This window comes from Ovis aries, chromosome 10, assembly GCF_016772045.2.
Source record: "Ovis aries strain OAR_USU_Benz2616 breed Rambouillet chromosome 10, ARS-UI_Ramb_v3.0, whole genome shotgun sequence".
NCBI classification, from domain to species: Eukaryota; Metazoa; Chordata; class Mammalia; order Artiodactyla; family Bovidae; genus Ovis; species Ovis aries.
In genome coordinates this window covers 70,411,891-70,434,395 of record NC_056063.1, presented here as the reverse complement: position 1 = coordinate 70,434,395, position 22,505 = coordinate 70,411,891, and the positions used below count along the sequence as shown (strand labels likewise).

The 22,505-nt window shown below is 41.4% G+C and overlaps 1 protein-coding gene across 1 annotated transcript in view; it reads right to left on the bottom strand.

The window, feature by feature from the left end:
- Positions 1 to 22,505, bottom strand: part of LOC101106781 (ATP-binding cassette sub-family C member 4-like) — a 321,113-nt gene that overhangs the window by 263,246 nt on the left and 35,362 nt on the right. The gene's annotated exons all lie outside the window — the stretch shown is intronic.

The window sequence follows — 22,505 nt, the reverse complement described above, 5'->3', positions numbered from 1 at the left end:
GCAAGATGGACTCAATAAAGGGCAGAAATGGTATGGACCTAACGGAAGCAGAAGATATTGAGAAGAGGTGGCAAGAATACACAGAACTATTCAAAATAGATCTTCATGACCTAGATAATCACGATGGTGTGATCACTCAACTAGAGCCAGACATCCTGGAATGTGAAGTCAAGTGGGCCTTAGGAAGCATCACTATGAACAAAGCTAGTGGAGGTGATGGAATTCCAGTGGAGCTATTTCAAACCCTGAAAGATGATGCTGTGAAAATGCTGCGTTCAATATGCCAGCAAATTTGGAAAACTCAGCAGTGGCCACAGGACTGGAAAAGGTCAGTTTTTATTCCAATCCCAAAAAAGGCAATGTCAAAGAATGCTCAAAGTATCACACGATTGCACTCATCTCACACGCTAGTAATGCTCAAAATTCTCCAAGCCAGGCTTCAGCAATATGTGAACCACGAACTCCCTGATGTTCAAGCTGGTTTTAGAAAAGGCAGAGGAACCAGAGATCAAATTGCCAACATCCACTGGACCATCAAAAAAGCAAGAGAGTTCCAGAAAAACATCTATTTCTGCTTTATTGACTATGCCAAAGCCTTTGACTGTGTGGATCCCAATAAACTGTGGAAAATTCTGAAAGAGATGGGAATACCAGACCACCAGACCTGCCTCTTGAGAAACCTATATGTAGGTCAGGAAGCAACAATTAGAACTGGACATGGAACAACAGACTGGTTCCAAATAGAAAAAGGAGTACGTCGAGGCTGTATGTTGTCACCCTGCTTATTTAACTTCTATGCAGAGTACATCATGAGAAACGCTGGACTGGAAGAAGCACAAGCTGGAATCAAGATTGCCAGGAGAAATATCAATCACCTCAGATATGCAGATGACACCACCCTTATGGCAGAAAGTGAAGAAGAACTAAAGAGTCTCTTGATGAAAGTGAAAAAGGGGAGTGAAAAAGTTGGCTTAAAGCTCAACATACAGAAAACTAAGATCATGGTATCTGGTCCCATCACTTCATGGCAAATAGATGGGGAAACAGTGGAAACAGTGGCTGACTATTTTGGGGGACTCCAAAATTACTATAGATGGTGATTGCAGCCATGAAATTAAAAGAAAGCTTGCTCCTTAGAAGGAAAGTTATGACCAACCTAGACAGCATATTGAAAAGCAGAGACATTACTCTGTCAACAAAGGTCCGTCTAGTCAGGCTATGGTTTTTCCAGTAGTCATGTATGGATGTGAGAGTTGGACTATAAAGAAAGCTGAGCAGTGAAGAATTGATGCTTTTGAACTGTGGTGTTGGAGAAGACTCTTGAGAGTCCCTTGGACTGCAAGGAAATCCAATCAGTCCCTCCTAAAAGAGATCAGTCCTGGGTGTTCATTGGAAGGACTGATGTTGAAGCTGAAACTCCAATCCTTTGGCCACCTGATGTGAAGGGCTGACTCATTTGAAAAGACTTGATGCTGGGAAAGATTGAGGGTAGGAGGAGAAGGGGACCACAGAGGATGAAATGGTTGGATGACATCACTGACTCAATGGACATGAGTAAATGGGTAAATTTCAGGTGTTGATGATAGACAGGGAGGCTTGGCATTCTGTGGTTCATGGGGTCACAAAGAGTCAGACATAACTGAGCAACTGAACTGAACAGAGCCTGCCATCTTCTCTGTCTGTCAGTTCCCCAATTAAAGTCTCTACCTTGCCTCAGCAGCTCGTCTGTCAGATTCATCAACCTATTATGAGGCGAGCATAGCAAGCTTGGATTCAGTAACAATCTCTAATTAGAACCCTATATTAATGGGCTTTATTAAAAAGAAAAGTCTACATTTTAAATATATAGAGATATGACTGGGGGGAATATATGGGCATCCCTGGTGGCTCAGTGGTAAAGAATCCACCTGCTAATGCAGCAGACAGGATTTGATCCCTGGGTCAGAAAGATCCCCTGGAGAAGGAAATGGTAACCCCCTCCAGCATCTTCCCTCTGAAATCCCAGGCACACAGGAGCCTGGCAGGCTATCGTGCATGGGATCACAAAACACAACTTAATGACTAAACATCAATACATGCATATATATGCCCCTAGCTCTACACACTGCTACTGCTGCTGCTGTTAAGTCACTTCAGTCGTGTCTGACTCTGTGCGACCCCATAGACAGCAGCCCACCAGGCTCCCCAGTCCCTGGGATTCTCCAGGCAAGAACACTGGAGTGTGTTGCCATTTCCTTCTCCACACTGAAGGGGTCCTAAAAGCAAAGACACACCAGCTGCAAAGAACATTCCAGCACCCAAATATTAGAAGTTTTGTTTCTTTAACCTACACAATTACAAAATATTTTCTCATGATGAGAACTTTCACAATTGAGAAATAAAATACTGCTTCCCATATTAGTAAACAAAAGATATCAGAGTCATCAATGATTGCAGCCGCCTCCCTCTGAATGAGTGAACTGGTGAGTCCCTTGGGAACACAGGAAGGAAACAAACAAACAAAAACAAAAACCCTGCTGTATGTTGTTGCTGTTCAGTCACTCAGTCATGTCTGACTCATTGCGACCCCATGGACTGCAGCACGCCAGGGTTTCCTGCCCTTCATGATCTCCCAGAGTTTGCTCAAACTCATACCCATTGAGCTGATGATGCCATCCAACCATTTCATCCTCTGTTGCCCCTCCTCCTCCTGCCTTCAATCCTTCCAGCAACAGGGTCAAACTGCAGCAACCCCTAATAGTGACTCCAGAGGGAGCTCAGGATGACAAAACACAGGATACTGGCCCCAGATAACTGAGGTACATATCAAAGGAATGATTTCCATGAGCGCAGATTCCTGCATCTTCCCATTCAAAGAAAAGCACTATATTCTTTAATTTGAGATATCTGGCTTTCTTTCATTAAGAATATTTTGACATTCAGACTACCTTTGCTTTAGGGAAAAACTCCTATATAACTGGTCTCTACACCCTCACCTCCTCAGAGCACTTTTCTCAGGGTTACTTAAGATGCTTCCTCCTAGACTTGAAGTCTTAAGAATATCTACTGAATAAAACATAATTGTCAATATTTAGGCTCTGCAATTTTTTTTTCAATCGACTCTCTTAGGTACTTTGCTGCTGCTGCTGCTAAGTAGCTTCAGTCATGTCCGACTCTGTGCAACCCCATAGACAGCAGCCCACCAGGCTCCCCCGTCCCTGGGATTCTCCAGGCAAGAATGTTGGAGTGGGTTGCCATTTTCTTCTCCAGTGCATGTGAAAGTGAAGTCGCTCAGTCATGTCTGACTCTTAGAAACCCCATGGACCACAGCCTACCAGGCTCCTCCACCCATGGGATTTTCCAGGCAAGAGTACTGGAGTGGGTTGCCATTGCCTTCTCCCTTAGGCACTCTAGGTGCTTTCAGATATGCAGTATAGTAATTTTTCAATGTATTAGTAGTATGGGGGAGGTAATTTTAACTTTATTTATTTATGATTGCACTGGCTCTTCATTGCTGTGAATGGGCTTTCTTGAGTTGTGTCGAGCAGGGGCTACTCTCTGGTTGTGGTGCTCGGGCTTCTCATTGTGATACCTTTCTTTATTGGGGAGCATGGGCTCCATGCTGCATGGGCTTAGTTGCCCCTCAGCATGTGAGATATTCCCAGACCAGGGACTGAAACTGTGTTCCCTGTATTGGCAGGTGGACTCTTTATGAATGAACCACCAGGAAAGTCTGCAATACAGTATTATCAACTATAGTTACTAACCTGGACATTAAGTGTTCATGATTTATTTGTAACTGGAATTTTGTGCCTTTTGTTCCCCTTCACCTAGATCCTGGTTTTTAATATATTTTTTCATTAAAGGAAACAGGCTCGTTGAAGCAATGGCTAACTCCAAGGTTGTAATAGTGTGTGCAAGCACCTGACAATTAGCTGTTTTGATTATAACGTAATTTCCTAACATCAAGCTATGGAGACATCCATTTCAAAAACATTCACCTCCAATGACCACATGCCAGCTACACGACTAGATAAAGAGCCAGGCTAACTCACCCATGAAGTTTCCTTTTGTAGAAAGCTCAGGTTGACATGAAAACAGACTATCTCACTGCCTGCTTGCTCCTCCCTTCCTATTTTTTTTAATTCCCACTCTCATGTTTTAATTAACCAATAAAGAGTGAACCTGCTGAATACTAGACACCACACTCTCCACCCCAAAGAGGCAGAAACCCAGATCCAAATACTCTCTCCTTAGACTATGCTAAAGCCTTTAATTGTGTGGATCACAACAAACTGTGGAAAATTCTTCAAGAAATGGGAATACCAGACCAACTTACCTGCCTCCTTAGGAATCTGAATGCAGGTCAAGAACAACAGTAGAACCGGACACAGAACAACGAACTGGTTCCAAATTGGGAAAGGAGTACGTCAAGGCTATATATTGTCACCCTGCTTATTTAACTTATATGCAGATTACATCATGTGAAATGCTGGGCTAGATGAAGCACAGCTGAAATTAAGATTACTGGGAGAAATATCAATAACCTCAGATATGCCGATGACACCATCCTTATGGCAAAAAGTCAAGAGGAACTAAAGAGCCTCTTCATAAATGTGAAAGAGGAGAGTGAAAAAGTGGGCTTAAAGCCCAGCATTCAAAAAACAAAGATCATGGCATCCAGTCCCATCACTTCATGGCAAATAGTTGCGGAAACAATGAAAACAGTGACAGAATTTATTTTCTTGGTCTCCAAAATTACTACAGATGGTGACTGCAGCCACGAAAATATAAGATGATTGCTCCTTGGAAGAAAAGCTATGACAAACCTAGATAGCATATTATAAAGTAGAGACATTACTTCACTGACACAGTTTCGTCTAGTCAAAGATATGGTTTTTCCAATAGTTATGTAAGGATATGAGAGTTGGACTATAAAGGAAGCTGCTGCTGCTGCTGCTGCTAAATCACTTCAGTCATGTCCGACTCTGTGCGACCCCAGAGATGGCAGTCTACCAGGCTCCTCTGTCCCTGAGATTCTCCAGGCAAGAACTCGAGTGGGTTGCCATTTCCTTCTCCAATGCATCAGAGTGAAAAGTGATAGGTGAAGTCACTCAGTCATGTCCAACTCTTCACAATCCCATGGACTGTAGCCCACCAGGCTCCTCTGTCCATGGGATTTTCCAGGCAAGAGTACTGGAGTGGGGTGCCATTGCCTTCTCCGAAAGAAAGCTGAATGCTGAAGAATTGATGTTTTTGAACTGTGTTGTTGGAGAAGACTCTTGAGAGACCCTCGGACTGCAAGGAGATCCAACCAGTCCATCCTAAGGGAAATCAGTCCTAAATATTCATTGGAAGGACTGATGCTGAAGCTGAAACTCCAATACTTTGGCCACCTGCACAAAGAACTAACTCATTGGAAAAGACCCTGATGCTAGGAACGATTGAAGGCAGAAGGAGAAGGGGACGACAGAGAACGAAATGGTTGGATGGCATTACCTACTCGATGGACATGAATTTGAGTGAGCTCTGGGATCTGGTGATGGACAGGGAAGCCTGGTGTGCTGCAGTCCATGGGGTCACAAACAGTTGGACACAACTGAGTGAACTGAAGTGAATTCTCTCTCTTTCATCCAGGACATCACTGTGTCACCCACCATGTACCTTGTGCCCTCCAGGACATGTGAGTAATAAACCTTGCCTTTTCAAAGTTCCCTAATGATTGTTGCTGAGACTCGTCTCACAATCCTAAGAACTACAAGTACAGGTCAGGTCACAACACTGGCTCCAAAAAGGGAACATCTCTGGGTGCTGCTATAACTAGCATGAACCCAGGTGAGCAAAGCCCCAGGCATTTCCAGCAGCAGAACCACTATCAGGAGGTGAAAAACAACAGCCAGAGAAAGTACAAGCCGGGCCTGGAACACCTTGCAGTGTAAAATAAGGAAGTGCTCAAGGAATTGAGAGATGAAATTATTTTAAGAAATAAAATATTTCCTGCAATATCAGTAAACAAGGATGTCACAAACATCAGCAGGAACTGGTTAGCGCTGAGGAAATTCAGGAAGGAAACGAATACCTGCCTTCTAGCAGCCAAAGACTGCAGCCACTCTCTGCAGCCATTCCCTGTGATGAGCCCTAAGGAAATTCAACATATGAAAACACAGGATACTGGCTCCAGATAACAGAGATACATATCAAAGGAATAACTTCAGTGAGCCCAGACTCTTGTCTTCCCATACATAGAAAAGCACTAAATTCCTTAGCTTGGGATATTGGATTTACTTTAAGTTACAGTAATCTTTTGATGTTTCTGACTACTTGCCCTTTGTTGCAAAACTCCTATCTATCCTAGCTCCTCCTCTTGCCTCCCTGGAGCCATTTCTCTAAGGCCGTCTCCCAGACTGCAGTCCTCATTTTGCCTCAAATAAACTGTAATTCCCAACTTTCATGTTGTGCAAATTTTTTTCAAAAGAATCATGAGGATGTGTAGGAAGGACAGAGAAGTCAGCTTGAAGGGCTCTCACTAGACAAACCTGGGATACTTCAAGCACAGAAATAAATAAATGGGGCTTCCTTGGTGGTAAAGAATCTGCCTGCCAATACAGGCAAGACAGCTTTGATCCCTGGTCCAGGAGGATCCCACATGTCACAGGATAACCACTGAGCCAGCACTCTAGAGCCCTTAAGCTGCAACTGCTGAGCCCAAGAACTGCAACTACTGAAGCCCACTCACTCTAGGGCCCATGCTCGGAAACAAGAGAGACCACTGCTCACAAACCACAACTAGAAAGTAGCCCCTGTTCTTCACAAGGAAAGCCCATGCACAGCAATAAAGACCCAGCACAGCCAGAAATAATAAATAAATAAAAGAAACAATCTTGCCTTTAGGAAAATATATATATATATATATATATATGGCAATGAATCATAACCCATTAAATAACGAATGAATCCACAAATCCTTACTGTGACATAAACAAGAGAGAAGGGAAAACTTTTCCATTCTAGAATGCAAACAAACATAGATGGAACAATGGAGTTAGAAAATTATCCATGGAACTTAAAACTAATGGGTAAACATTTGATGTAGAGTATGATATTTACATAATCTCAAATTATCTCTCTGCAAACTATTTATTAATTTTAACAGGAGAAAACAGTAACTATATGGAACATCACCCCACAAAACCCTATTCTAATCCAGTATGCCCTATGTAAGTGATAATAATTAATATGCAGAGATAGCCCAAAGACTAAGATCAATTTACTGATTTTGCCAGGGTTAGGAAATTTTCAAGGCAAGACAATAATAACCGGTAAAAGTGGAGATCTGATTTCTTATACCTATTGCTTTATTCCTAGCACAATATAGTTATAGTGCAGAGAAGATACTCAAGAATTATATGTTGAATAAATGAATGTCTATGAATTATTAAATAAGCAATAAAAGACTGAGCTTCAGATTGTGCAAACCCTGCCTGGCATGCCTAAAGGACCCTGGTCCAAGAGTCAGAAGACTGGATTCTACTCCCAACAGTGGTAATGAGGACCCAGGGCCTTGAAGGTCCACCTCCCCACTGCTCCCCTACTCCATTCCAGTTCAGTACATTCATGACCCTTAATATTTCTAGGTCTCAATTTCCTTCCAAAACAAAAGTATAAATCTATGAGTTTTATTACCAAACTCGCTTAAAAGATGTTGGGTCATTTATCCTATGGTTATTCCCTACAGAAATCACTCAGGAAATTAGCACTGGGACTTACCCAGACAATGACATCCTGCCTGAGAGGTCCTCTGTAAAATTCTGCTTGAGCAGGAAAGATGCTCAACATCACTAACCATTAAGGAAATGAGACACCACCTCCCATTTTAGAAGAGCTAATATGGGGAGCGGGGAGAAGAAAAGAGAAGATTTGTCAAGGATGTGAAGAAACTGGCTCTTACACACTGATGGTGAGGGAGGGGGTGTAAAATGGACACAGGACAAATACTGTATGATTCTACTTACATAAAGGTACTCAGAGCAGTCAAATTTAGAGAGAAACAGAGTGGCCCTGTGATTCCCAGGGGCTGGAAAGGAACTGGGGAGTTAGTGTTTAATGATACACTAATGCAGGATGAAAAGGGTTCTGAAAATAGGTTGTATAATAATGTGAATGTACATAACAACCCTGAATCAAATGCTTAAAAGTGGTTAAGATGGTAAATTTATGGTTTGTGCATTTTACCACTATTTTTTAAAACTTAAAGAGAAAAAAATTTGTACTTGGTGTACCTCAGGCAGAAATCTTCCTGCGTTAAGAGTCTAGGTCTTACCACTCTCTGGCTGTATGACCTTGAACTAGTCAAGTAACCTCTCAGTATTGGTCTTTGGAAAATGGAGAGAACACCTGGAGATAATAACACCCACCTGAGCTGCTGAGTTATTAACTGGATCAATGTTGCTCTGAACAGGACAAAGTCAGACAAAGAGCAGCTGTCACCATGACACCACTTTTGAGTAATCCCATGCAGAAAAGAGATGAATTTGCTCAATTAGGCAAATTTCTTTCCCCATGGCTCTTGATTTATGGACTTTCACAAATGCCTTTGCTGCCAAATCTCAAAATGCCAGACAGAGCCCTCTGGATACCATTAAGGGATGAAGATTTTCACCTCCCTTAGATGACTGACAGGAACCTAAATCACATGTCACCACCAAAATAAGGATTTGGACCTGTAGACCTGGGTCAATTGACTCCTTAATTCCAATTTATCCCTGAGGGCATATACTCAACAATTCAACCACTGCCATGAGCTATCCCTCAACCCAGTTCCACCCCAAGAATTGTCCTCTCCACCATGATCCTTTCTCCTTCCCTCTCCTCCTACAACTCTTCATCCAGTAGCAGTATTTCCCACTAACTGTCCCACCAGAGACCACACTCCTTCAGGGCAATGACTGCTTACATACTACATGGAATCTCCATGACCAAGCACAGTACCTGGCACAGATGTCACTGGAACCCATCCAGGATGATATCAGAACACCCACATTGCTAGTGAGCTATGGGTCACCACCCTGGCTTTCTCAGAGTGGCCCAAGCCAAATCCAATTAGTCATGAGTGTCAATGCTCAAGCTAGAATCATTCTCTCCTTTCCTCTGAGACTTTCCTTGGTTCCTAAAACTTGCTCAAAATCCATTTTCTCATCCCTTCCGCGTGCATCCGCTCTCTGTTCTTTCCACTTCAAAATAATTGAAGCAGCAGTGCAGGCTGCATGCCCCACCCTCCCCAAGGCTCTCCAGTTTTCTCCATACCCTCTGCCCTGGGGTCCACCAGACTGTGGGCATTGCAGAGCCTTCCTGCCTCAGAACTTCTAGGCCTTCTCTGCTTCATGCCTGGCTTTTTGTCTCCCTTCTTTCCTTGATAGGAGAGAAGACTTTTACTAATCAAAGACTTTTACTTCTTCACAGCATCCCTTGTCTTATCAACACACGTATTCCCAACACTTTTTCCCACACTACAGCTAACACCAAGAATTCACTATTACACACAGATAACTGTTTTAAATCCTCTTCTTTAAGAGGAAAACAAAGACACACACATTTGATACATTTGCAAAAATTCAGTAACAGTGAGAGTAAAAAATGAGGAGTCACAAGTAAAATACTGTTCTTGCTGACCAACTCCCAACGTTGTGATGGGATTAAAGTACTGCTCATTGAAACCAGTAAGCAATGAGCAGGTGATGCCCTATCTGCATGTACAGGTGCATGGCCACCACTAGGTAGAGGACTCAATCATTACCAAAGTCCTTCTGAGTGCCTAGTACTGATTCACCTCAGAATATCTGGTCTTTAGTATCTGTCCCAATCAACCACTTTCTTCTAAACTATTAAACTTCTTCCCCATGAGGAATGACAGAGCTCTTGCTTCCAAGTTCCAGGTATCCTTCCTGAAAGTAGGGAGTATATCTACCTACCCAAGCAAGCCTTTGATGCCACTCACTGGGATTTGAGAAACCAAAGCATAGGAAAGAAACTACTTTACTTGGATCAAATAATCATTCCAGAACCTGAATTAAATGCACATGAACATGTAATTCATATTTTCATAATTAAAGGACACAACTCAAGACCAAAGAACTGATAGAATCTTATGAGTTATCTTGGTGCTTTAACAGATTGCTCAAAGTTTATATCAGTCCCTGAGAAATAAACATCGGTGCATTTAGGTGAATTTAGGAGATATATCATTTTATGCAGCTTGCAAAGCCAAGCCTCCTGCCTCAGTACAATCAGGACCAATGTGAGTGCCTGCATATTTGCAGTAGCCCCAACATGCTTTTCCCATCACATATCCCTCTGTCCCAACAGGAACCTTTTCTCACAGCCAGGTTGGTTTCCATCTTGTTCCTGAACACTCACTGACACACCTACCTTTATCCTCCCACCCTGCAACCACCCCAGTCCTTCATAGGCCTTTATCTGTAACTGAGCAGGACCCTATGGGGTCTTCCCAAGACAGATCCCTTCCCCATATCCTCTGTTTTAACTCCTCTCTGAAGCACCTAGATGACAGTATTTGAATCATATTTCCTGAGTTGTTTTACAGATGTGAAAACCCCCACCTAAAGGAAGATGTTAACTAGTTGATGACCATGAGTATATAGCTCCCAGGTCCCCTGAAGCCTAAGGATTGATAATGTTAACCTCTGTGACACTGTCCTTTTACCTCACCATTAACCAATCAAGAGAATTGTACATGAGCTGATCACATACCCTGTGACCTCTCTCCCTTACCTAGCCTTTAAAAATACTTTCCCGAAATCCTTCAGGGATTTTGGAGTTTCGGAGGCATAAGCCACCCATCTCCTTGCATGGCCCTACAATAAACCTTGCTCTGCTCCAAACTCTGACATTTCCTTATTGTTTGGCCTCACTGTATATCAGGCACATGAACTTGCGTTCAGTTACAATTTTGGCAAGGCAGCCAAGAGTCTCTGCCCATAGTAGGTCAATTCCAGCCTCAGAAAGCCCCTTCTCTGAGTCTCCAGAGGCTGCTGGAGGACATTTGCTCCAGGGAACTGGGAGGCACTGTCCTTGAGAGGTACCGACTGCCTCATGGCACAAGATTGTTTGGAGCAAAGAAATGTCCAGAGCTGCAGTCCACATTCGTGGTTGCTTGGAAGGTAAGTCATTCCAGCTTATGCAAGCTGGGAACTCTTTCTACTCCATTTGGGCTGCTTCCCTTACAGGAAGTGAGCCACTCTGGGCCTGTTCTCTTTAGACAGCTGGGCCAATTTGTTTAGAGGCCTCCATCTGGGAGTGGATGTAAAATTTTTGCACCTCCTCTGAATTTCTGTCTGTGCAACCATATTTTATATGCTTTGTATCATTTTGGGGTGAATCACTCTGTGTCCATTCTCTTTTGGGAGCCAGGTCACTCTGTGGCCTCCATCTGGAAATGGAGGTGGAATTTGGGGGCTATACCTGGGCTGATTCTTTGTATGTGGGACCATATGTTTGTTGTTGTTTGTATGTGTGTCAGTAGTGCACTGGCTAACTGAGATGTCTTTGGTGAGTAATGTAGCTCATGTGTGATGATGCATGAGTTGGGCTTAGCCTGTGGTGCAGCACTGGTTAGCATTTTCCCTTTTGGACTAGCCTTGGTCATTCATTCAGGTTTGTTTCTGATGGGATGTTGGTTGAGCTTCTCCCCCATTTTGACTAAAGGGACATGGTTTTGGAATCTCCCTTTTGGGGGCTAGGGAACTGTGATCCTCAAAGAACATTTTGAAATGCTGTTTGCTTGATATTTGATGACACCAGCCATGAATAATGGATGACCAGAGCTCTGTTCCATCTTAGAGTCCCGCTAGGGTATATGTTGCAAAACTGGGAGATCTTCAGCTATGTTCATGTAAATGAAAGAAAATTGTATTTTTATTGTAACACTGTGTATGCTCAGTACTCTCTAAGATCTGGAGAACAATGATCCCTAATGGCTCTGCTATTATATCAAAATGGGCCTTTTGCAATTTGGCTTATATTGGAGGATGTGTGTGGGTATCTGTGTTGTCTTCCTGCCTGAGTCCAAATCCTGTTCCCTCTTTGTGGTTTTGCTTAAAGTGAGCCATGTGAATGTGAGCAAATGATATACATTATGGTCTATTACTATTATCTGTTTTTTAAAACTTAAGTGGATACTTGAGAACTGGAGAAAAAAAATTTACTGAAAATAGCCAAGATGATTGAGTTTTATATAATGAGTTAGAGAAATTTACATTTCTCTTTTTATGCCTTTTAGATATAAATGATCTTTACAGATATTTGGTAATATAAAATTTTAGAGTTGTGCTAAATCAAGTTAAATGATGGAAGTTTATGCAGTTGTTTCAACATGGGATAATTTTAAAACAAAATAACATAGATACAGAAAATGATGAAAGGTTTGTAGAAAGGCAACACTGAAAAAAGAACTTTGTGCATGGTACAGATGGGCTAAGTTTATACTGAATTTAATTAAGTAAATTACTTTTATTATTAAAAGCAAACTTGTACAAGACTAGATTTGGTTTTCTCTTTCTGTTAGAAGGACAAAGTTCTCCTGGAATGCTGACTTTGATAACAGATTGTGTGAGCTTCTGTGCCTTTAAGTGATCCATATTTGCGTTTGAGATGTCTTCGCACTTTGGTTAAGGAATAAGTAATGTTTCACAGTGATCTATGACCTTATTTGACCAAGTGTTTTGAAATTTTTTCACAAACTTTCCAAATATACAATTTTCATTAAAGTTGTTTTTACTTCCAGACAGCTTCAAAATGCTTTAGAGAGCCCCTGATGCATCTAAAAGAAATACTTAACTAGTATTATTTGGTACGTAAAATTACTGGAGAGCATTACCACATAAGTGATAAAGCTACTTAGAGTATACTTTATGAATGAATATTATTAACACAGACATGGTAAAAGTTAGATAAAGTTTCTGAAATTTGGATATGTACTGGTATAATTGTATCAGTCATAATTCTAGTTGTTATCTTAAAATACTGTATGTCCCAACAACTTGGTTAAACTTCCTTGTCAAAAAACACTGTAATCAGATCTCTAACTTAGCTTTTTTAAGTCCTTAATCATCTGCAGACAGTTTAAGCTGAAGCTTTCCAAATTGCTCCATCTTTAAAAAGAGTCACAGGAAGGACTTCTGACAAGAACAGGTTTCTGATAACTTTCATATCATGCTGCTGAACCAGGCAAGATATTTTAAATTTAACAGAATTTCTCATTTCATGAAAATGCTAGTAAAAATGATTAATTCTATAAGATTGAGTAAACTAATGAATGGGCTTCCCAAGTGGTACAGTGGTAAAGAACTCGCTGGAGATGTGGGTTCAATCCCTGGGTCAGGAAGATCCTCTGGAGTAGAAAATGGGAACCCACTCCAGTATTCTTCCCTGGAAAATCTGATGGACAGAGAAATCTGGCAGGCTACAGTCCGTGGGGTTGCAAAGTGTCGGACTTCACTGAACATACACATTCACACAAACTGATACATATGGGTTATAATTTTGAGATTTTGTCTGAAATATTACCAGTCCTTAATCTGTGTTTCTACAGATATAAGGAAATGTTAGGTAGTTTGAGAAAGGAGTCCAAAATGGCAATTAAAAGGCAAACAAAGAAATAAAAAAGCCTCAATAAAACAGAACAAAGGAAAAATCTTCAGCCCGGAGTAAAAACCTTTGGTGGAAAAAACACATCCAACATGACCCCTTCCCTGGTTGGTCTCAGGTACAAGCCCTGATTGACGCTGCTGTTGTTCTTCAGCGGCTCAGTCCTTTCCGACTCATTGCAATCCCATGGACTGCAGCACGCCAGGCTTACCTGTCCTTCATCATCTCTCAGAGCTTGTTCAAACTCATGTCCATCGAGTCAGTGATGCCATCCAACCATCTCATCCTCTGTCATCCCCTTCTCCTGCCCTCTATCTTTCCCAGCATCAGGGTCTTTTCCAATGAGTCAGCTTCTTCACATCAGGTGACCAAAGTACTGGAGCTTCAGCTTCAACATCAGTCCTTCCAATGAATATTCAGGATTGATTTCCTTTAGGATTTGATCTCCTGGTAGTCCAAGGGACTCTCAAGAGTCTTATCCAGCACCACAGTTCAAAAGCATCAATTCTTTGGTGCTCAGCCTTCTGTATAGTCCAAATCTCACATCCATACATGATTACTGGAAAAAGCTTTGACTATATGGACCTTTGTTGGCAAAGTGATGTCTCTGCTTTTCCATATGCTGTCTAGGTTTGTCATAGCTTTTTTTCAAATGGACAAGCATCTTTTCATTTAATGGCTGCAGTCACCAACTACAGTGATTTTGGAGCCCAAGAAAACAAAATCTATCACTGTTTCCATTGTTTCCCCATCTATTTGCCATGAAGTGATGGGACCAGATGCCATGATTTTCGTGTTTTAAATGTTAAGTTTTAAACCAGCTTTTTCACTTTCCTCTTTCACCTTAATCAAGAGGCTCTTTAGTTCTTCTTTGCTTTCTGCCATTAGAGTAGTGACATCTGTATATCTGAGGTTATTGACACTTCCCCTGGCAACCTTGTGGTATTGCTTGTAATATCTTTAAGATGGCAGAATAGAAGGACATGAGCTCATTTTCTATGTGAACACCAAAATCACAACTAGCTGTTTGACATAGGGCAGAATAAATCAGGCTCCGGGGACTGCTTAGGAGATGGAACAAAGGACATTAAAAGAAAGCCTAAGACAGGGTGAGACCACTCTAACAGAGGTCAGTCTGCTCTCACACCTCAAGAGTATGTTTCATGTCGCTTGTTTAATAAACCCTGCCTGCATGAGCTTTCTTGATCTGTAATTTTAATTTTTTACTACAACAAGACAAGGATGGAGGAAAAAGACCACACCTGACAATTTGGTGCCATGCCTCAGATGCAAGGTAAACTGCAGGTCTCGCCCAAACCTCTGGCTGGAGACTTCTGACTTTTCTCCCTCTTTCTCTCACTCTGCCTAAACTACAACCCCCAGTATGCCTTGTGCACTAGGACTGTGTTTTTCCCAACAGGGCAAACAATGTGCTGGGAGTTAGAGCTTGGCGCCTGCTGCTACCTGCAACAAATTTGCACCACTGAATGACAAACTTGTTTTCCTGGGATAAAAAAAATTTACCTCCCCCAGGTCCTGCTGCCTCACAGAATCTTTCTCCCCAGAAACATTCTCCCAGAATCTTGCTAGTGCTCGTACCATCTCACCAGCCAGCATGCTCTGCCCTTTACTTTTTCCTGGGATTTTCTTACCCACTCTACTTGGGAAGAATAATCTCCCATCTTACTCTGTGTTCAAAAATCCTCTGTTAAACTACTAGGACTTTCTCCTATAATCCATAGCCTGAAAAATCAGAAATCTCTCCTAACATCGTAAAGAATTCCCATCTAACTTCTCCTGTCTCTCAGGGGAAGGAAAGCCCAGATTCCCTCATTCCTTCCCCTACCCAGTTTCTTTACCCCATCAGTTTCTTCTGATCAAACAAAAAAATTATAAAGTCTCCAGTTTCATCCGCCTCACTAGAACTGACTCAAATGTATTCTTTTTAATGGCTCAGTAATATTGGGAGAGAGGAGGGAGGGGGGTTCAGGATGGGGAACACATGTACACCCGTGGTGGATTCATGTTGATGTATGGCAAAACCAATACAATATTGTAAAGTAATTAGCCTCCAATTAAAATAAATAAATTTAAATTTTTAAAAAAATTTGAAAAAATTATAAAGTCTCTATGTGGATATATATGTATGTCTCAGTGTGTATCTTTGTCTTTGGATAATATTACTGAGATTAATTTATAAATATGCTCTAATGACAGAAATGGTATGGACCTAACAGAAGCAGACAATATTAAGAAGAGGTGGCAAGAATACACAGAAGAACTGTATAAAAAAGATCTTCACAACCCAGATAATCATGATGGTGTGATCACTCATCTAGAACCAGACATCCTAGAATGGGAAGTCAGGTGGGCCTTAGAAAGCATCACTACGAACTAAGCTAGAGGAGGTAATGGAATTCCAGCAGAGCTATTTCAAATCCTGAAGGATGATGCTGTGAAAGTGCTGCACTCAATATGCCAGCAAATTTGGAAAACTCAGCAGTGGCCACAGGACTGGAAAAGGTCAGTTTTCATTCCAATCCCAAAGAAAGGCAATGCAAAAGAATGCTCAAACTACCGCACAATTGCACTCATCTCACATGCTAGTAAAGTAATGCTCAAAATTCTCCAAGCCAGGCTTCAGCAATACATGAACTGTGAACTCCCTGATGTTCAAGCTGGTTTTCGAAAAGGCAGAGGAACCAGAGATCAAATTGCCAACATCCGCTGGATCATGGAAAAAGCAAGAGAGTTCCAGAAAAACATCTATTTCTGCTTTCTTGATTATGCTAAAGCCTTTGACTGTGTGGATCACAATACACTGTGGAAAATTCTGAAAGAGATGGGAATACCAGACCACCTGACCTGCCTCTTGAGAAATCAGTATGCAGGTCAGGAAGCAACAGTTAGAACTGGACACGAACAACAGATTGGTTCCAAATAGGAAAAGGAGTACGTCAAGGCTGTATACTGTCACCCTGCTTATTTAACTTCTGTGCAGAGTACATCATGAGAAATGCTGGACTGGAAGAAACACAAGCTGGAATCAATTTGCCAGGAGAAATATCAATAACCTCAGATATGCAGATGATGCCACCCTTATGGCAGAAAGTGAAGAGGAACTAAAAAGCCTCTTGATGAAACTCAAAGAGGAGAGTGAAAAAGTTGGCTTAAAGCTCAACATTCAGAAAATGAAGATCATGGCACCTGGTCCCATCACTTCATGGGAAATAGATGGGGAAACAGTGGAAACAGTGTCAGACTTTTTTGGGGTGGGGGCTCCAAAATCACTGCAGATGGTGATTACAGCCATGAAATTAAGACACTTACTCCTTGGAAGGAAAGTTATGACCAACCTAGATAGCATATTCAAAAGCAGAGACATTATTTTGCCGACTAAGGTCCTTCTAATCAAGGCTATGGTTTTTCCTGTGGTCATGTATGAATGTGAGAGTTGGACTGTGAAGAAGGCTGAGTGCCGAAGAACTGATGCTTTTGAACTGTGGTGTTGGAAAAGACTCTTGAAAGTCCCTTGGACTGCAAGGAGATCCAACCAGTCCATTCTGAAGGAGATCAGCCCTGGGATTTCTTTGGAAGGAATGATGCTGAAACTGAAGCTCCAGTACTTTGACCACCTCATGTGAAGAGTTGACTCATTGGAAAAGACTCTGATGCTGGGAGGGGTTGGGGGCAGGAGGAGAAGGGGACGACCGAGGATGAGATGGCTGAATGGCATCACAGACTCGACGGACGTGAGTCTGAGTGAGCTCCGGGAGATGGTGATAGACAGGGAGGCCTGGGTGCAGTGATTCATGGGATCGCAGAGTCGGACACGACTGAGCGACTGAAATGAACTGAACTGAAAGATAAGTAAGTGCTTACAAACCAAATAATTCTAAATTCAAAAAAATTAAATTAAATGAATTTCAGGTTCATGTGAACTGTTTGTGTTTGTTTGCTGATCTAATTAACAGAGACGTGTCTTGAGTCATCGACATTGTGTAATACTTTTACTGTGCATAGGTTTATATCTGTTGCAAACTGTCAGCAAGGAAAGTGACAATGTAAAGAAACTTTGCTGCTGCTAAGTCACTTCAGTCGTATCCGACTCTGTGTGACCCCAGAGATGGCAGCCCACCAGGCTCCCCCATCCCTGGGATTCTCCAGGCAAGAACACTGGAGTGGGTTGCCATTTACTTCTCTAGTGCAGGAAAGTGAAAAGTGAAAGTGAAGTCGCTCAGTCGTGTCAGACTCTTAACATTCCCATAGACTGCAGCCTCCCAGGCTCCTCCATCCATGGGATTTTCCAGGCAAGAATACTGGAGTGGGGTGCCATTAAAGGAAAGAAAATGCAAATAAGGTAAGAGCTTTAAGTAATTTATATTTACCAATCTACAGAGTACTGTACTGATATAAAGGATACTTCATGGTTGCTTAAGAAATGTAGGGTGCATGGTACAAGTTTTCTTAAAATGTTAAACTGCCTTTGATAATGGATATGAAGTTTGTTTTCCTTTTAAATGATCTGTCCTATGTTTACCTTTGAAATCTCTTATTAGTATTGCTAAGTGAATAACTATTGTTTCACAGTGATCTTATTTCACTGAATGTTATAAACCCTTTAGATATTTTTGGTAAAACTGCCTTAAATTAAAGTTGAATGAAGTTGTTTTGACTTCTAGCTAACTTTGAGGTGTTTCTGAGGGCCCCTGAGGTATCCCAAAGAAGGATATTAAACTAATTAGGTTCATTTAATATGTTAAAGGTACATGGGAAGTACTGTCAATAAGTAACAAATCTTTTTAGGCTATATTATATGGTAAATGACACTAATACAGGTAGTTTAAAAATTATGTGAAATTCATAAAGATCTGATATGTCCTGAAAAAATATTGTCATTTATAATTCTAATTATCATATTAAAGTGTTACATGACACAGCAATAATCAGGTTGCTTTGTCAACTGCAGTGTAACCAGATTCTAAACTGTCTTCTATGGTTTCACTCTCATGCCTTTGCAAAAATACTGCTGCTTCTTTAAGGTTTATGGCAAACATTTTCTAAGATTAATCAGATAAACAAATTTTATAATTGTAGCCTGGTGCCAGACTGAATTTTTTTTCTCTCTGTTAAGAAAACAAAGGTATCTAGGAATGCAGTATTTAATAACAGACAATGTGAATTTCTTTGCTTTTAACTGATTTATATTTGTTTTTAAAATCTTTCCTTACTCTGGTAAAGTAAATAAGGCTGAGCTCTATCTACATGTACCATAATCTTTATTTTGCTTTTACAAAAATTAACCCCTCATTGTCAGATGCTTGCTATCCTGATGTCCTTAAAACATGGCAACAGTCTACTCCTAAATTGGGGAAATTAAAATGGGTAAACTAACTATATATCAAATAGGGTTGTGGGAAACACAAGATGGTCACTTGGCTTCCCCCAGCCCCATGACAAACCTCATTTGATGGGATAAAGCCTTCCCTGGCTGCAGAGTTAATATGTCCTCATGAAGGAAAAATTTCTTTATGTTTCACTAAATATTAAATTCTAGTTTTGTTAATTAATGTCTATGTTTGCCAAGGCTCACTTCCCGGGTCTTCCTTTGCTGTTTTGTTATATTACTAAAAACTTTAACTGAGTTATTAAGAGATACTCTAAGTTTGTTTCTAAAGCTTATCTCAGTAATCTGTCTTTGGAGGGTGATCAGATGCCCTGTGGCCTACAACCAGAGGATTATAGGTTCTAGAAAAGACACAATGCAAAGGACTATCACCAACCTGGACAGAAAGACACTTATCAGGTATTAACTAGCTCAGGTACAGTGAAACTAAAAGAAAATTAACTCTAGGGTTAACTTCCACTGACAAAGGGTCCCTGCACTGGAGTGGCCTATAGAGAGAACTGCTGACCTCAAAATCACCTTAAAACAATGCTCAAGCAGAGGGAAAAACTACGCTCACACAAGAATAAAAAGATGACATCAGAAGTAGGACAACTCACCCAAGAGCCTTAACCTGATTTGTATGATTCACCACGTTTTCTTTATAATGATTTCCTGATTTCTGAGATCTTTGCATTTAAATCAAATATTTTTCTATCATAGACATGATCCTATGCTAATTTTAAAAATCAACCGAATTGTTGGGTTTGTGGCCAGTTATCTATGTCTAGCACTTCTGGGTCACCTTGGTGGATTTCTCCATTCCAAGGCTCTAATTGGTTGACTAAGAAAATTTTTCTAAAAAAATTAAAAATCAACGATTTACATCCCTCAGGACAATACAAAATTAGATTTGCAGCTATTCCACCAGGTTCCCAGTTTCAGGGCATAGGCTTGAATTGCTCTACATCATGCTATTTATTTCCAACTGAGGTGGACAAACTAGCAACAAGTCTGACCACTTCTTCCATTCAGGTCCATGTGACACTCCTCTACTGGAAACCCTGGGGACACCCAATTCCAATAAAGGGGATCCCAAGAAGTCTCTTGAGCTCCCTTGGCATCCATGTCCTGACCGAGGGATGCTTGGCTCTCAGAACACAATCTCTTAATCCTACTCAGCACTAGTCATGCTGGAGACCTTGGGAATACCTAACTCCACCTCTGGGATCCTAGGAGGTTGGCTTGCCTTCACCTGCCCAAGGATCTGCATCTTGACACAAGGACGCTCAGTTCTCAGGTTGCCCTAGTGCTGGGAAGGATAAGCGTCAGCCCAGGGAAGTCCACCCATAGGATCCTATTAGCTTTTCCTGTCATTTCTTTCAGATGGGGAAAAAAAAAAAAAATCCACTTCCCCACAGATGCCCTTGTGATACATCCTTGATAACTAGAAACTGTTCGACCCTCAGACTCTAAGGCTAAGATGCTTGAGATTCTATTGTAAAACTGCATAGCTACAGAGGGTGGTCCCAAGATGGCAGAGGAATAGGACCAAGAGACCACCTTCTCCCCCACAAATTCATCAAATGGTCATTTGAATGCTGAACAACTTTCACAAAACAACTTCTGAACACTGGTGGAGGACACCAGGCACTCAGAAAGGCAGTCCATTCTCTTTGAAACGAGTCTTGAGGTTACTGTAAGAATAAGACTGAAAGCCAGAGGCAAGAGGCTTAACTCCAAAACTTGAGAACATTAGAGAACTCCCAATTAAAGGGAACATTAATAGACAAGAGCTCATCCAAAAGCCTCTGTACCTACACTGAAACCGAACTCCAACAAAGAGTCAATAAGTTCCAGAGCAAGATATACCATGCTAATTATCCAGCAAAGCAAGAACATAGCACTGAGCGTTAAAAGACAGGATGCCCAAAGCCATACCAAACCCATAGACACCCCAAAAGTCAATACTGGACACTTCATTGCACTTCAGAGAAAAGAGACAGAGCTACACCCACCAGAACACAGAAGCAAGCTCCCCTAACTAGGAAACCTTGACAAGCCACTAGACCTCCCCACCCACAGAGGGCAAGCTCCACAATAAAGAGGAACCATAAACTTCCAGTCTACAGAAAGGCCACCCCAAACACAGCAATCTAAACAAAATGAAAAGGCAGAGAAATATACAGCATGTAACGGAACATGATAAATGCCCACCAAGCCAAACAAAAGAGGAGACAGGGAGTCTACCTGAAAAAGAATTCAGAATAATGATAGTAAAGATGATCTAAAAGCTTGAAAACAAAATGGAGTTACAGATAAATAGACGAGAGAAAAGGATTGAGAAAATGCAAGAAATGTTTAACAAAGACATTGAATAATGAATCATGCAATCACTGAGATCAAAAGCACTCTGGAGGAAACCAACAGTAGAATAACTGAGGCAGAAGATAGGATAGGTAAGGTGGAAGATAGAGTGGTGGAAATCAATGAAGCAGAGAGGAAAAAAGAAAAAAGAATTATAAGAACTGAGGACAACCTCAGAGACCTCTGGGACAATGTTAAACACCCCAACATTCGAATCATAGGAGTCTCAGAAGAAGACAAAAGGAAAGGCTGTGAGAAAATACTTGAGGAGATAATAGTTGAAAACTTCCCTAAAATGGGGAAGGAAATAACCACCCAAAATCCAAGAAACCCAGAGAGTTCCAAAAAGGATAAACCCAAGGATAAAGACACCAAGACACATATTAATCAAACTAATGATGATCAAACAAGAAGAGCAAATATTAAAAGCAGCAAGGGAAAAGCAACAAATAACATCCCCTTTAGGATAATACCTGATCTTTCCATAGAAACTCTTCATGCCAGAATGAAATGGCAGGACATACTTAAAGTGATGTAAGAGAAAAATCTAAAAACCCAGATTACTGTACCCAGCAAGGATATCATTCAAATATGAAGGAGAAATCAAAAGCTTTACAGACAAGCAAAAGCTGGGAATTCAGCCCCACCAAACCAGCTCTTCAACAAAATGCTAAAGGAGCTTCTCTAGATAGAAATCACAGAAAAGGCTTATAAACTCGAACCCAAAACAACAAATAAATGGCAATGGAATCATACTTACCAATAATTACCTTAATGTAAATGGGTTGACTGTCCCAACCAAAAGAGAGTTCAGTTCAGTTCAATCGCTCAGTCGTCTCAGACTCTTTGCAACCCCACGAATCACAGCACGCCAGGCCTCCCTGTCCATCACCATCTCCCGGAGCTCACTCAGACTCACGTCCATCGAGTCCGTGATGCCATCCAGCCATCTCATTCTCTGTCGTCCCCTTCTCCTCCTGCCCCCAATCCCTCCCAGCATCAGAGTCTTTTCCAATGACTCAACTCTTCACATGAGGTGGCCAAAGTACTGGAGTTTCAGCTTTAGCATCATTCCTTCCAAAGAAATCCCAGGGCTGATCTCCTTCAGAAT